The following is a 17,488-nucleotide window of genomic DNA, read 5'->3' as shown; positions in this document are numbered from 1 at the left end:
TGAGAACTTTATCCTCATCTAATCATGACCAAGGAGAGGGTAAATAGACTATGGACTATCTCAAGTATATTCCACTTGATGGACTTAGGATTGCTCAAATTCAAGACATTACTTTTTGCATACCTTACAAGTAGACGACTTCAAGATGCTACCTTTGATCCAATACAAGGACAAAAACAGAGGTAGTATTAACCAAACAAAGGCTGCAATCCTAAAACAATATTCCTAGGAATAAACCCCCTTGAATTAAATGGGACATTTCTGAGCAGACCATCTTATAGTTGCTCTGAAAAGGTTCCTTAGCAATTGGACTCTATAGCATTGAAGTCCCACCCCTCCCCAAACCCCTCCCTCTTCATACTCCACCCCAAAAACCTCCTGCCAGTGGTGAAGAGGGACCTGGCAACCCTACTCTGCATGCCAGGGCTACTATGAATCACCAGTGGGCAGCCCAACCATGAGGCAAGCCTAGGGTGGCAGATTCTGAGGAGCCAAAAAGGCAAGAGGACCCTCCTCTACTGGCCTGGAGGGAAGCTTAGCATTAACTGGCTTCTAAAATCTCTGAATATGTTGACTATTACCTTCTGTAGTTTCCATGAAGGAACACGGAAGGGTTTTGAAAAGCTCATCATTTTTTTATTTTTACATTGTTCATTTTGAATGCCAAGTAAGTAAAATTTCTCACTTCTCTCTCTATTGAATGTGGAGTGGCAAAGTCATAGTTCACACGGGGTGCCAGAAAAACGTGGGCCAGCCCTAGTAGCCATGCCCCCTGGGAAAAGGTTCCCTCTGCTCCTCCATACACATTTACAAAAACAGACCAGATTTTTTTGAGCGGGGGAACCGGTGATGCTCACAATTTCTGATGCAGTCGCAATTCAAACAGAGGAATGTTTGCACTTCATTGGTTTGATAGCTTTTAAAAGCCTCCCATCCATACTGCCTGCAGGCAAGAACACCTGGCAATCCTACTGTGGTCACTTCAGCCGGAAACACTTTTAAAAATGCCAGCTGCATCCCCTGAAACCCAGCCACTGCCCTCTGACTCCACAGCCTCCTTTTCAAGCATTTTCCCAGGGCAAATTCCCAAGTTGGAGGACTGTTGTCCTTTTCATACACAACTACCCACTTGGATCTTGAACACAGGCTTGACTGTTGCCTTTTTCATAACATAATCTCCTTCCTGTTGCCTCTGATGTTTTTAACAACCCAAGATGTTTGCAAAAGCCCTTCGGGGAATTTAAAATGATATATAGCCACTGTGACTCCAAAACGTCACATTAATCTTGCTGACAACGGAGAATTTGTCACTTAGATGTTTGTTCTTTCTCAACTATGTCCCCATGCTGCCAGAGGTAGCAAGGAAATTCTGTTGCACACAGCATTTCTGGTGACAGCTGTGGTTAGCAGGAGCGCAAAACCCCAACAGCGTCTCCCATTCTAAAACCATCAGGCTATCAGGCTGGAGGTGGATAAACTGACTTCCACCCGTGCCCTGAATTGGGGCACTGACTGTGATGGCATCCACCTGGAGGCTTTGACCATTTTACTCACTTCCTTTGAGGAACTATCACCATCTCCAAGTATCAATGGGCCTTTCCTAGAGCCTGATTTAATGCTTTCCCTTTGGCCCTGCTCAGCAGAAGATTTCAGCGCTGGCCCATAGAGGGATGGTTATGCTTTTGCAACACTAATAAGTCAATTGCACATATATTATTGAATTGTGAATTTTACAGGGTTATTAGGAATTGCCTAATTATACCTTTACTGGCCAGGTTTTATGAGTACTCTAGTTCTTTTAGATATGCTATCACTTCAATGGCAAATTTTCTGCTCAAAGATAAGAACACCACTGTCTCATACACAGTGGCAAAGTTCTGTTACATTGCCATCAGAATACGGTGATTGCTGTTGGCATGAGAGACTGCTCAATAAATGTTGGGGTAATTGTATGGTATTAGTTTAATTATTATGCTGGTCATTGACTGTATTCAATAAATGAAGATGGTGATGAACAATGGCTCTGCTAGATCTCTAGAAAGCTCTTTGAGCACTCTCGGGTGCGTACCATCTGGCCCAGGGGATTTGTACTCATCCAGTGCAGCCAGGTGCTTCGCAACAACCTCTCTGTTCATGTCATCCAGTAGCCTGTATGCCATGCCTTGCCTATTACCATCTCTAGATGAGTCTGTTCTTCAGGGGAAAAACTGAGGCAAAACAGGCATTGAGCCTTTCTGCTTTCTCTCTGTCCTCTGAGTTTCTCCACTTTCACCCAACAGTGGGCCTATGGCCTCTTTCCCCTTGTGTTTGCTCCTCACATATCTGAAGAAGCTTTTCTTGTTGTAGCAAGCTTCTCTGGCCAGCCTCAGCTCACTGTGAGCTTTGGCCTCTCTGATGGCTGACCTACAGTGCCTAGCAACCCACAGATACTCTTCTTTTGAGGTATGTCCTTGCCTCCATTTCTTGGACACTTCCTTTTTCTCCCTTGGGGCATCATGGAGTTCTCTGTTCATCCACATTGGCTTCTTGAATCCTCTACAGCAGGGGTGGGGAACCTTTTTCCTGCCAAGGGCCATTTTCACATTTATAACATCGTTCGGGGGCCATACCAGGCATAGATCTCCCGGTGTGGGGGAGGGGGAGAAAGAGGCTAGGGTTGCAAGATCTCCAGCCACCACCTGGAGGTTTGAAAGAAAGGAAGGAAGGAAGGAAGGAAGGAAGGAAGGAAGGAAGGAAGGAAGGAAGGAAGGAAGGAAGAAAAGAGAGGGTGGGAGGCTTCTCCCCCCCACACACACACACACTCACCAGCAGCCCGGGGATCTCGCGCACACACACACATACACGGGGAGGGCTGGGGGGGACCCTCTGGTGGCAGCGTGGCAAGCGCGCAGGCCGGGGGAATGGAACACGGGGAGGGCTGGATGGGGACCCTTTGGCAGCGGCGCAGCAAGGGAAGGGAAGGGAAGGGAAGGGAAGGGAAGGGAAGGGAAGGGAAGGGAAGGAAGGAAGGAAGGAAGGAAGGAAGGAAGGAAGGAAGGAAGGAAGGAAGGAAGGAAGGAAGGAAGGAAGGAGAGGGTGGGAGGCTTCCCACACACACACACACGCACTCGCCAGCGGCCCAGGGATCTTGCGCACACACAGACATACACAAGCGCGCAGGCCAAGGGAATGGAGCTGTTCTAAGAGGATTCATGATACAGAAACACACGGCATGGAAGAAAACCCAACTACAACTTACCAATAATATACTCTGGGATTTACAAAATTTGGAGCAAAAACTGGTTATGGCTCTATATGAAGAAGAGAAAAATGACATACAAATGAAGATCTCTGTATCTAAACACCAACTAAATTTGATAATAATGGAGGAAATGAACAAAAATTTAAAATCTGCTAAACAAAAATACTTTGAACAAGCTAATAAACCTGGAAATTTTTTAGCAACCCAACTGAAAGATTCATTTCAAAAGAAGATTATAACGAAAATCCAATCCGCTAAAGGACCAGTTTATACAACTACGAATATACAAAAAGAATTTGTTTCATTCTATACTAAGTTATATCAGAAAGAAAATATCTCAAAAAAGAAAATAGACAAGTTTTTAAATTCAATACAGATGAATGTCCTTTCAAAGACCCAACAAGAATGGATAGATGCTCCAATTACAAAGGAGGAACTACAAGAAGCAATAATGAAACAAAAAACGGATAAGACACCAGGACCAGATGGAATTACTGCACTATTTTATAAAACATTCAGTGACAATTTAGTGAATTTTTTTGTACTACTTTGTAATACAATTTTGGATAAGGGAGCATCCCCAGAGACTTGGTCACATGCATTTATATCGTTGATACCTAAGGAAGGAAGAGATCCAGAAAAAACTTCAAACTATAGACCTATTTCGCTGTTAAATGTGGATTATAAGATCTATGCTTCGGTCTTATCGAATAGGATAAAGCATTTTAGTAAGGACCTTATACATGAAGACCAAGCAGGTTTTGTTCCAGGAAGGCAAATTAAAGATAATATAAGAGTTTTATTAGACTCATTGGAATATTATGACCAGAATATTCAACAAATGGCGGCCTTTGTATTTCTGGATGCAGAGAAAGCTTTTGATATGGTCTCCTGGGATTTTATGAAAAAGATATTGGAAAAATTAAATTTTGGAGACCGCTTCTTGAGAGGTATATCGGCCATATACACATCCCAACAGGCAAAAATTTTGGTGAATGAATCAATGTCTGATAATTGTTCAATCAAGAAAGGAACCAGACAGGGATGTCCCCTGTCTCCATTATTATTTTTGTTGGTGTTGGAATCACTATGTTGTAAGCTAAGGAGTATGGAGGACATTCGCAGATTAAAAATTAAAAAACATGAATTCAAATTGAGAGCATTTGCGAATGACCTTCTGTTAATTTTGGAGAACCCAACACAATCAATGAAGATATTGCTGGAAACTTTGGACGACTTTGGAAGTGTATCGGGGTTTAAAGTTAACCAAGAAAAAACAAAGACAATATTTAAGAATTTACCAGAAACAGAACAGCAGGAATTTATATCATATACAGGTTGGGACAAGGCTAATAAGGTCAAATATTTGGGAATCTGGATCTCTGCGAAGAATAAAGAATTGATAACTAATAACTATCTTAAATTATGGGATAAAATAAAAACTGACATGATCATTTGGTCAAATAAAAAGCTGTCACTTTTGGGACGTATATCAACAGTCCAAATGAATATTTTACCAAGGATGCTTTTCTTATTCCAAAATTTGCCTATAATATCACATGTTAAATATTTTGATACTTGGAGGAAAGATGTATTAAATTTCATCTGGCAAGGGAAAAAGCCGAGGATTGCTTACAAACACTTGGTGGACTCTAAAGTTAGAGGAGGTTTAGCATTACCTAATTTTCAACTTTATGCTGGAGCGGCCGCTTTAGTATGGCTAAAGGACTGGATGAACTTATCTAACTCGCGTTTGTTAGATCTTGAAGGTTTTAACAATATAAGTGGATGGCATGGCTATTTGTGGTATGGTAAAATCAAGATACAAGCATCATTTCGTAACCATATAATCAGGTCCTCCTTATTACATACTTGGATGAGATATAAACATATTCTTGAACCAGTAACACCGATGTGGATATCACCCCAAGAAATGTTGACATTACGCCCACTTAGATTGGACAAATTTATCACCTACCAAGAGTTAATTAACTGGGAAGGGAAAAAAAGCTCACTAAAAGACTTTCATTTACTTAAAGACGATTTACAATGGCTTCAATATCATCAAATTAAATCAGTATTTACACAAGATATGAAGAATGGATTCTCTAAAGAAAAATCGCCTTTTCACAGGATGTTATTAGATAATAACACTCAACTGATCTCTAAAATGTATAATCTTCTTTTAACAATCTATTGTGAGCAGGAAATAATTAAACCAACAATGATTAACTGGGCTCAAACTGTGGGACATGATATTGCTTTAAATAAATGGGAAAGATTATGGGCGAAAGACCTGAAAGGAATAAATGCGCAGTCAATTCGAGAAAATATATATAAAATGATGTATAGATGGCATTTAACACCTAAGAAGATTGCAAGGATTTATAAAGTGACATCCCCTAAATGTTGGAAATGTAATAAAGAAATTGGTTCTTTTTATCACATGTGGTGGACCTGTGATAAACCTAAGGAGTTTTGGGATATGATTTATAATGAAGTAAGGCTGATAGTACAAAAAATATACCCAAGACACCAGAAATGATGCTACTAAGCATGATACACAAAGGACTTTTCTGATTTATGCTACAACAGCGGCAAGATTGCTCTTTGCAGCGAAATGGAAAGGGGCAGAAATCCCAGGGAAAAAAGACTGGATTTTGAAAATGTTTGAACTGGTGGAAATGGCAAAACTTACAGCCATTGTAAATCAAAAAGACAGTGTACGGTTTATGGGGGAATGGGAGGCTTGGATGAAATATTGTCAATATGAATTAGGACTGGGGAAAATGGAAGACTACCTTTTAATCTGATCTAAACGATACTATTAATATCAAGAATTACAATTAATTATACTTATAGAATATGTTATATGAAACGTAACTGAGATATAAGAAGATCAGACCAATCACGATGGGTTAGAATACTTTATTAAGAGGCGGACGGAGGTGATGGGGAAGTCGAAAAATTTTCCGTTATCTGGTAGTTTATAATCTATCTAATGCACTGGTAGTTTATAACGTATATAAGAAATTACAACAACATCTAGTTAGGATTTAGAATTACATGTTACCATTATTGTTGTTTGTTAATATGGGAAATTTGTATTATAAAATCCAATAAAATTTTAATAATAATAAAAAAGGAATGGAGCACGGGGAGGGCTGGTGGGGGACCCTCCCATGGCAGCACGCAGGCCAGGGGAATGGAGCATAGGGAGGGCTGGGGGGACCCTCCGGCGGCAGCACGGCAAGCGCGCAGGCTGGGGGAATGGAGCACGGGGAAGGCTGGAGGGGGACCCTCCCGCGGCAACTGCGCAGGCTGGGGAAATGGAACATGGGGAGGGCTGGGGGGGACCCTTCAGCGGCGGTGCAGCAAGCGCCAGGGGCTCAAGCAGAGGGAGGGCTGGGTGGGGACCCTCAGCAAGTGGCACGGCAAGCACGCAGGTGGCGGGGGGATGGAGGCAGGAGCCTCGGCCGCCCCAAGAACTTGAGGCCGTGGTGGGGCAAGCGGCAGGCAGCAGGGGGGAATGGAGGAAGGGGCTTCGCCGTAGCAAGAACTCGAGGTAAGCCACTCACTCACCTGGAAAAAGCCGGTGGGGCATGGGTGAAGGGGAGGGGGACCAGGAAACAAAGTTGGGCTGCCGAGAGAGCTGGGCAGGCACATGTTTTCTCTCTCTTGCAAGGAACAGGAAGCAGGGAGACTTGGAGGAAATGCCCCCACAATCACCCAATCAACCTTCAGCTTTGTATGCACGTGCTCCGGCTTCCCAGTGAAGCCCAAAGTGCTGAGATGAGGGCCTGGCTAGCGACAGCTAGCTCTGTGGACCTCCCCGGCTTCGGCAGGTGGGCCGTGGAGCTCCCGGCCTCGGCAGGCGGGCCGGGGGCCGGACAAAAGGATCTTGTGGGCCGGATCCAGCCTGCGGGCCAGAGGTTCCCCACCCCTGCTCTACAGTGTTCCCTTCTTGTTGGAATAGTGAGGGCTTTAGCTTCCAAGAGCTCTTGTTTTAGGAGAGCCCACACTTCACTTCCTCCTTTCCAGATTTCTTGCCCATGGAATGATTCTCCTCATGTCTCTGAGTTCATTGCCCTACTGAAATCTCAGTTCCTTGCCCTACTGAAATCTAACAGACATGTATGGCTGTGAACCTTCTTGGTCCCCCCATTGCAAAATAAATTCTAGGAGGACATGGTCACTTCCCCCTAGGTTCTCCATCATCTTCACCCCATCTACCAATTCTTGACTGTTGGTTAATATTATATCAAGCATGTCCAAACCCCTTGTAGCTTCCTCCACCAGTTGAGAAAGGATGTTATTGACCAGGCAGGTCAGGAAGTTGCATGACTGTGGACACTTAGTAGAATTTCTCTCCCAGCACACATCAGGGAAATTGAAGTCACCCATAACCGCAAGGTAATGTTACCTGAATACTCTGTGAAGCTGCTTAAAGAGGGCTGCATCTACGTCCTCATCCTGGTCAGGCTATCTGTAGCAAACTGCAACCACAATACTATTTGCCCCTCCTTCCCCAATCCTCACCCAGATGTTTTCTGCTGGGCTGTCACCTACCTCTTCTAGTATTTCTTGACAAGCAAATTTTCTCCTCATATACAGCGCCACTCCACCACCTCTTTGACCTTTTCAGTTTTTCTTTAATAACTCATATCCATCCACTACGATATTCCAGTCATAGGAGTCATCCCACCAAGTCTCTGTAAAGCCTACTAAATCATATCCCTCTGACTGTATTAGAAGTTCAAGCTCCTCCTTCTTATTGCCTGAGCTGTGGGTACATAGACACCTGAAGCCCTGCACCTTCATCTCCCTTAGACCTGCTCCCCCCCAGGTGGGCCTCTGCTTTTGCTCTCCTTCATTTAAATCCCTGTGTTGGTCATCTCCTTCCCCTTCTGGTATTAGTTTAAAGCCCTCCTGATGAACCTCCCCAGGTTTTCCCCAAACACATTCTTCCCTGACCTTGACAGGTGAAGCCCATCACGTGCTAGTAGGGCCATCTTCCAGAAATGAAAACAATTGCAAAAAGTAAAAATGCAAAAGGTGTCCAGAGAGTGTTGAATGCAATGTAATAGGATGACCCCGATGTGTTTTGCATCAAAGCGCTTCCTCAGGTGAACCAACTTTAGCATTAACAACACTTTGGAATTGTAACTCAAACTGAAACTTGTTTTTTTAATCCACTATAGCTGGACTAATGTTTCAGTTTGAGTTACTATTCCAAGGTGTTGTTTATGCTAAAGTTGGTTCACCTGAGGAAGCACTTTGATGCAAAACACACCGGGGTCATCCTATTAAATTGCGGTCAGGACTCTCTGGGCACCTTTTGCATTTTTACTTTTTGCAATTGTTTTCATTTTTGCTGGCACAGCCTATTTTACAGTTTTACATCTTCCAGAAAACCTAGCCCATGGTCTGAAAATCCAAATCACTCTTGCCAACAGCACACACACAGCCAGTGTTTGGAAGTACTGTGTGGTTGCCAAGCAATAGCTGCTGAGGGTATTTGTTTCTTAAAGCTACAGGCACTAGTTCTATTATTGTAACCCCTCAACTGATTTTTTAAAAGAGTTCAGATTTTTCTGCAAACCTGTGGCATTTAACAGGTTTGTTAAATGATCTGTCTTATCTGTCAATGGCTCCAAACTCTGGATTTAAATATCCACAGATTTGGCGATACTGAAAATTATATATATTCATTCATTTCTCCTACCAATAATCTATTCATTTCACTTGAGCAAGTCAGTAGAATTCAAATATATCTTCTCTTTAAGGCTCTTTAAGGTAATTTAGCTGTTAGGGCATTTAAAAAAAACCACACAATGCAAAATACCCCATAGTAATTGACGCTCCTGACTTCTTATGAAAACAGTGGCAGCTGGAATGATTTTCCAGATTTCGTGGCACATTTATCAGTAATTACTGGTGTTCAGCATTCCTCTGTGATGTTTCATTGGTCTTAGCAACGTCTTTTGGCTTCCTTAAAAAATTCTCAGGTGATTGGTTTGAAAAGAAACCTCCAAAGTTTGGTAGGAATAGGGTGTTATTACTAATTTAGGTGAGAATCAGTTTGATGTAGAGGACAGTGCTAAACTACGGTCTGGGAGACCCAGGTTTAAATCCTCACATACAGTCAAAATATCTCACCTGGGTGATCCTGGGCCAGTTGCTCTCTCTCAGCTAGCCAACCTTCCCAGGGTTTGTTGTGACAACAAAATGGAGGAGAAGGAGCCATGTAAACAGCCCTGAATCATCAGTGGAAGGCTAGGATTAACACGCATTAGATCAGTGGTTCCCAACCTTTTTTTGACCAGGGACCACTTTGTTCGGTGCAGGGACCCCAAGGTTCAAAATAAAAATTCTGAGAATTTGAAAATAAACTTTAATCATAACTGTCAGTTAAACATTAAACTTAGAATAATATTTGAATATATATATTATAATAGATAACTTTTAATTGAAAATATTAATTTATTATGGGTTTATAACTTTGTTTCGTGGACCTTAATTTAATTCTCGCGGACCCCTGGGGGTCCACGGACCCCCGGTTGGGAACCAGTGCATTAGATAGATTAAAAAACATTCTTTAGATCTAGAACAAAAATGATATTGATTAGGGATGGGCAAATATTCCCTATTTTATTCTTTTTAAAAAATGTTTGCTTATATTTTTGTAACCATGAGGGATGGTGTGGAGAACTCAGGTGGGGAAAGGGTTCTTGAAGGATTCCAGACTCATGCCTCCTTCACTTTCCTCAAATGCTGCCAGTTGATAGTAGGGAATATCAGCATAATAAATGAATTACCGTATTTTTCGCTTCATAAGACACACTTTTTTCCTCCTCAAAAGTGAGGGGAAATGTCAGTGCGTCTTATGAAGTGAATGTGCGTCTTATGGACCCTAGCCCAGTCCATAAGACGCACATTCTAGCTTGGAAGGAAGGCGGGCGGGGCGCACAGAGCCGGCTGGGTGCGCCAGAACGACGCGAACCGGCGTTCCCCGCCCCAACGGCCAGCTGGGAGGCGGGGGGCACACAGAACGGCTGGGCGCGCCAGAACGACACGAGTCAGCATTCCCCGCCCTGACGGCCAGCTGGGGGGGGGCACCTTATGGTCCGGTGCATCTAATGGAGCGAAAAATACGGTATATACCAAATATGTGGTATTTGGTGATGAACATTTCATTAGTAGCAATGAAAGCATTCACTAGATAGGTTTCCAATTTGATCATCCCGAAGGTCAAATGTGAAAAGGTCAGACAGGAGCAACCTGGTTTACCCACTACTAGGGTTGCCAACCTCCAGGTACTAGCTGGAGATCTGCTATTACAACTGATCTCCAGCCGATAGAGATCAGTTCACCTGGAGAAAATGGCTGCTTTGGCAATTGGACTCTAAACATTGAAATCCCTCCCCTCCCCAAACCCAGCCCTCCTCTGACCCAAAAACCTCCCACCAGTGGTGAAGAGGGACCTGGCAACCCTACCCCACTACCCTTAGATAATATGAGCCAATACATGGGGGGTTGGGGATCTCAGCCTTCAGGGGCTCAGGGACAATTTGCTACCTTTGCCCCATCGGACCCCTGCCATATTGACTACATATCCCAGGATTCCTGGCACCTCAGGTGCTGCTGAAACAGCATCCAGAACAATGGAAAGAAGAAGGAGAGGAGGCAGGGAGGGTGTCAACTGCTGCTTGCTCCTGCTGCCTGGCTAGCTGGTTGTCAGGTGCCACAGCTGAAGATCCAACATTTGCTGCAGTTGATGAAGCAAAGCATTGAGAAGGAACAAGAGAGGAGGGCAAAGAAGGCTTCTCCTTTGACTTGGACCAATAATTCCTGTTCCTCCCTTATCAATTCCTGGGAAATTTTTGAGGAGGACATCAAAAGCAGCAGGGGCAGCCCTCCTCATTCCCTTGTTATGTTAGCACTGATATATTCTTCCTCTTACTATAATGATGGTTTTAGCTTTGTGATGTTGTGAGGAACGACTTTTTGCAAGCCCTGCTGGGATATTAGTGAGTGGCAAATATTTCAAATAAATAAGCAAATGGGTGAGTAAAATGGGGCAATACTCAGTAGGAGTGGAGTGGGGGGTGATGTGCTGGGTCAGCAGGAAATCCACCAGCCGTGCGTCCCAGTCCCCGTGTACGATGCGCCACAATGTGTCTTTGGCCGTTCGGATCATTTGCTCTGCCTGGTCGTTGGTGGAGAGGTGGAAGGGCGCTGAGGTCACATGGCAGATCAAGTTCCTCGCCATGAAGTCCTGGAACTTGGCAGATGTAAACTGGGCCTCGTCGGCAGAGACCACCGTGTCCGGCAAGCCGTGGGTAGCAAAGAGCCGGCGAAGCTCCCGGATGACTACACACGAAGTCAGGGATGTCACGGCAACGACTTCTAGCCATTTAGAGAAGGAGTCCACAATGACTAGGAACGTCTTGCCCTGGAATGGCCCCGCAAAGTCAATGTGGACGTGGGACCAGAGTGCATGCGTTGATTCCCATCGCTGGACCAGAGCGCGCGGCATCTCGGGACGAGACTCCTGGCAGGGCTGGCAATGGCTCACCCACTCTTCCACTGCGGCACCAATGCCCAGCCACCAGACGTAGCTTCGCGCTAGCACCTTCATTTGAACGATTCCTGGGTGGCTGGCGTGCAGCACCTCCAGGACCCTCATGCGAAGTTTGGGTGGGACGACGATGCGGCTTCCCCAGAGCAGGCACCACTTGTGTACTGACAGCTCATGCTGACGGTTGGCAAATGGCTTGAATTCTTCCCCCGGCCGAGTCACAGGCCACCCCTTCCCCACCCAGTTGAGGACACGGGCGACGGTGCGGTCCTTCGCAGTGTGCGCGGCAATGTCCGAGGCGTGCAGGGGGGGCTCTGGCAGGGATTCGAGGAGCAGGACATTGTACGCCAGGGATGGGTCAGGCTCGGATCCCTCGAGAGGCAAATGGCTGAGGGCATCCGCGTAGCCGATGGATCAGGCAGAAGTCATAGGCATTCAGGAAAATGGACCAGCGGAGCATGCGAGGTGACAGGATCTGAGGTGTCTGCCGATCCGGAATGAAGAGGCCCAGGAGTGGCTTGTGGTCCGTCACGATCTCAAATGGCCAGCCGTAGATGTAATCATGGGATTTTTTTACACCGGCCATGACGGCGAGGGCCTCTTGGTCAATCTGGGCATAGTTGCGCTCTGCTGGGGACAGAGTCTGGGAGTAGAAGGCAATCGAGGCCTCCCACCCGTCTGGCATCCAGTGGTTGAGGACTGCGCCGATGCCGTAGGGCGAGGCATCGCAGGCCAGCACAACCGGCAGCCGCTCATCGAAATGCATGAGCAGGCTGGAGGAGGAAAGTAGGCCCTTGGTGGCCTCGAAAGCCCATTGCTATGGCTTGCCCCAGGACCACGGAGTGGACTTGTCAAGGATGAGGTGGAGGGGCTCCGCAACCGATGCCTTGTTGGGCAGGAAGGCGTGATAAAAGTTTAACAGTCCCAAAAACGCCTGGAGCTCCTGCTTGCACTGGGGTGGGGGGGGCCTGTGGATGGCCGCAACCTTGGCTGGGGTCAGGTGGATGCCATCAATGTCGATCAGGTAGCCCAGGAACTCCACTTGCGGCAGGCTGAGCTGAAACTTCTCGCGCTTCACCGTAAGGCTAGCGTCCCGGAACCTGTAGAGCACCCCCCGGACGCGTTCCAGGATCTCCCCCTCCGAGCCAGCCGCGACCAGGATGTCATTGAAGTAGGGAAGGACACCCGGTAAGTCCTTCAGGAGGTCTTCCATCAAATTCTGGAAGATGCCGGGTGCCGTGCTGACCCCGAACTGTAGGCGTTTCACCCGGAAGGCGCCCTGGTGGGTGACAATCGTCTGGGCATCCGCGGACTCGGCGTCGACAGGCGGATACTGATAAGCCTGGGCCAAGTCAAGCTTGGCAAACACCCGGCCCCCAACAAGGGAAGCCAGGAGGTGGCTGACGACGGGCACCAGGTAAGCGTGGCTTTGGAGTGCCTTGTTAATGGTGCACTTATAGTCTGCACAGATTCGGACATCACCGTTGGCCTTCAGCGGCGTGACGATTGGGGTCTCCCACCGCGCACTCGGAACAGGCTCCAATACGTCTTGTGCAATGAGGTGATCCAGCTCGGTGTCAATCAGGTCCTTGAGAGCGAAGGGGACGTGGCAGGGCTTGAGGCAGGTGGGTGCGGTGGCGGGGTCGATGAGCTGCCGGACAGGTGGACCTTTGAAGCAGCCCAGCGGGCCGTTCCAGATGTCCTCAAACTTGGTCCAGGCAGTGTCTAGCTGGGCCTGGATGATGTGGTGGATGCCCATGAGGTGGATTCCCAGGGCGGGGAACCACTCGAGTCCCAGGAGACTAGCACAAGGACCCTCACGACGACAAGGAGCAGGCGGCGCTCGAAGTGCTTGTGGCAGACAGTCACGAAGGCGATGCCCCGAACTGGCACCCGACGATGCTGGTAGTCGGTGATGAGGATCTCCGACGAGTGCAGCTTGGGAAGGGTTGTGCGAGTGCCCAAGGAGTGGAAGGTGTCTGCCGAGATGATTGAGAGCACTGATCCGGAGTCAACTTCCATCATGCATGGGGCGCCCTCGATCTGGACAGTGATGGAGACTTTTTCCATGTCGTGGACCTTGTGCAGCTAGATGCTGTGCAGCTGGACGTTGTGGCGGCAACGGCAGGGGGCGGAATGCTCCTCATCGGACAGCTCGTGGATGGGCTGGGCAACGCCATCTTTCTTGCCTTTGCCTGACGGACGACCCTTCTTGGCAGATTGGCAGACCTTGGGGATGTGGCCGACCCGGCTACAAGCCCGGCAATGGGCGTCGTGGAAACTGCACGTGCAGCGGTCATGTTGGTTGCTGCAGCTGGTGCAGGACATGGCTGGCAAGCCCTGTGACCTGGGCACCCTGGCGGACATCTTGTGGGCCTCGTCCCCAGAATCGCTGTTGCTGGTGTCCCCATAATGGACGAGGGTTGCTTCACGCGGTGACAGTCATCAATGAATCTATACATCATCCACTGCTTCAGTTCTTACGAAAACTCCTAAATGCCCCTCGATGTGTTGCTGGCGTTACTCTTCATTCCGAGTTTGGCCAAATGTCACTTGAAGCTGGGCGTGGTTGGCTGCCTTTAAACTACACCTTAAACTGTGCTTTAGCAATGAGGGATTCCTAGCTTCTCTGAAGCATGACCTTTTTAAATCGTCATGGCAAAAAATCTTAGATGAGAAACTGTCGTTGTTGGGCTTCTCGCAGGATATGTTATTAGATCTTGGGAAAATTGAAGCTTTTACCAAAATTAAAAAGCGCATTAAAGAGCTCGATCATAACAGCACTATCTTTCGTGCTCGTCCGCGTCTGTTCATCCCAGTTCTTCGGAATACCCCCTCCATGTGGTCTGCCTGCCTATACATATTATCTGACAACTCCTCATCTTTGTAGAGCTTTTTGCTTGGCTAGATTGAATGCTAACCCTTCTATGGTAATGCAGAGCAGAATTCTGAATATACCATACTCAGACAGGATCTGCCCTTGCTCTTCTGGCTCAATTGACTCATTAGCTCATGTCCTTTGGGAATGCCGCTTTTACATGGAACTTCAATTGCACTATATTTCCCCCCTTTTAACATACAAATCCAATGCCTCTGTGACTGACATAATGCCTTTTTTACTAAGCGATAGGGATCCCAAGGCTACATTGTAAGTGGCAAGATTTGTTTCAGTCCTTATATCCCTCCAACACTAGATATATGCTGCTCAAGATCAATTGATCAAGGAGCTTCTAAGGGATAAAAGGTGGTGGTGTGGGGCCATGGTCGCCAACGCGTTCTGCTCATGCTGAGGATTCGGCTGCCATGGGCTCTTTGATCACAAGAAAAGAAGGCTCGGTGCTGTAAGGATAATTGGAGCAACCCAAAACAGCACTATAACACTATAAAGCAAATAAGTGAATTTTATAAAGTGCAAAGTGAATAAATATATACAGCATATACAAAGGGAGTACAAACAGATACAAAATTTACAATAACAATCCAATAAACATGACTTATCAAGAGGATGCCAAAGATCCTGATTCAACAGGTAAGTTCAAGTAATCAACCAATTAAGGTATCATTTGATATTAGAATTTTTTTGAATCTTTCAAATTCTTTTTAGGTTGCAGTTATTGGAACAAAGCCACAGGAAAAAAGATGTCAACATTAGATTGCTCTGAATTAGACATTCCTAGTTTGTCATTCTGTGAATATATTTATTCACTTTGCACTTTATAAAATTCACTTATTTGCTTTATAGTGTTATAGTGCTGTTTTGGGTTGCTCCATGGGCTCTTTGATGGCAACAGTCAGCGAGACGTCATTACGAGCCACAAGGTGGCGGCACACCTTCTTGTTCCGTAGGCCGAAGATGAGCCCTGGGTCGTACCGTCAAGGTCCAGGAAGGAACAGAAGCGGGCAATCTGGCGGAGCACAGAGAGATAGGCGGTGACAGACTCCCTGGATTCCTGGTCCCACAAGTGGAAGTCCAGGCGACGGGCGAGTTGCGTGGGCTGGGGTGCGAAGTGCTTCCCCAGCACCGCCATGATGGTATCGAACGGCATTTCACTCAGCTTCACCAGGGCCAGCAGGTTCTGAGCCAACTAGAAAGTTCGAGGTCGGCACACACTGAAGAACAGCGACCGCTTCTTGCTGGCATCGGTCACATAGTTCGCATCTAGGAAGAATGCGAGGCGGTCGGCGTAGCTCTCCCACTCACTGGGGTGGGTGGTGTCGAACACTTCCATGGATCCTTTGGTGGCCATATCGCAGAGTGGAGTGTTGCATCTCTACGTGTGTCGGAGTGATTTCGCAGGGCGAGCCGGGCTGCCTACCGGCACCGAGGAACAGCAGAGGATTTCAGCAAGATTTCAGCAAGGAGTCAGCAGGACAGCTGGACTGCCTACCAGCCTTTGTCGCCACTGTTAAGTCCGCGTGGGGAGGACACACGAGGTCAGAGATGGAGTTCCAACAACAACTGCATTTATTGAGAATGAGAACTGGAGAACAGTGGACAGACTCCCTGCTTATATGCCCCCCTGGCCGCTTGCAGCCACTTCCCCCTGGGTCGTGATGGGGGGAATGATCCTAGCGTCCAATGGCGCTATTGACCAATGGGCATTCAGGGATTAGGATCCTTGGAGAGGAACCCCAAGCATGTGGGTTTCTCTTGCCTACTGTCCCAAACTACTAACTAAGTACATACATAACAGAACTTCTACAGACAGAGGCAGTATACTTCTGAGTAACAAATGCAGGGTCAAACAAAAGGTAAGGGCAGTTACATTCACACCCTGCTTGTGGATTTCCCAGAGGCATCTGGTGGGCTATTGGGTGCGGGACTGATCTATCAGGAATCTACTTTTATTCTGTTCCACTGTTGTCTACACAGGACCTGGTCCCTGGCCTCCCACAGGCTCTTTCTTGTTCACCCTTTTATGACTGATTCTCAAGCTGCCTACTTCATTGGCTAGTTTTTTGGACAGGTGTTAGGCTTCCTTGTTTACTACCTGGACTTCCTCTGCATCCTTTTATCCCAAGACCCCCCTCTTTTCTTTCACCCCTCTGCTGCAGAGAAGCTGTGAAGGCCGAGAAAGCTCCTCTTATCTGGTGCCACAGTTGTACGTTCTGCACCTAATAGGAAGGCAACTCTTAACCTTATCTTCTTTAGCCGAGTGGTAAGGAGGCAATGGATAAGAAAGAGAGCAGAGCAGAGGCTATTTTTATCCATGCCATGCATTAAACGTTCCTGGGTACAGAAAAGCTAGAGGAGGAGGAGGAGCAGGGGAAAGGTCCTGCCAATGACTGAACGCTTCTGTATTCTCTCTCACTCTCTCTTTTCCTCATACAGAAAAAGCACTCACTCGCTCTACATGAGGCTACTTCTGAAAACTGTCCAGTAAGTCAACTGGCTCAAAATACAGCACCAGAGATTGCAGGGCAGTTAACTAACAACTTCTAGCTACTACAAAAACATTCAAAATAGCTGTGACAAAGAAATTGTGAGACATATATTGCAGTATACATATAATTAGCAAAAACAAAGGTGTTGATAATATAACCACAACAGTGACAGTCTGAAGCAATTATCCTTTATGAATTATAAGGATAATTGCTTCATTTTCGATGATAGCTACAGTTAACCCCATGTAACCTGGTTGTAAATAAGTTACATGTATGTATCA

Source organism: Euleptes europaea, chromosome 19 (genome assembly GCF_029931775.1).
Source record: "Euleptes europaea isolate rEulEur1 chromosome 19, rEulEur1.hap1, whole genome shotgun sequence".
Lineage (NCBI taxonomy): Eukaryota > Metazoa > Chordata > Lepidosauria > Squamata > Sphaerodactylidae > Euleptes > Euleptes europaea.
Note: the sequence above shows the minus strand (reverse complement) of the source record.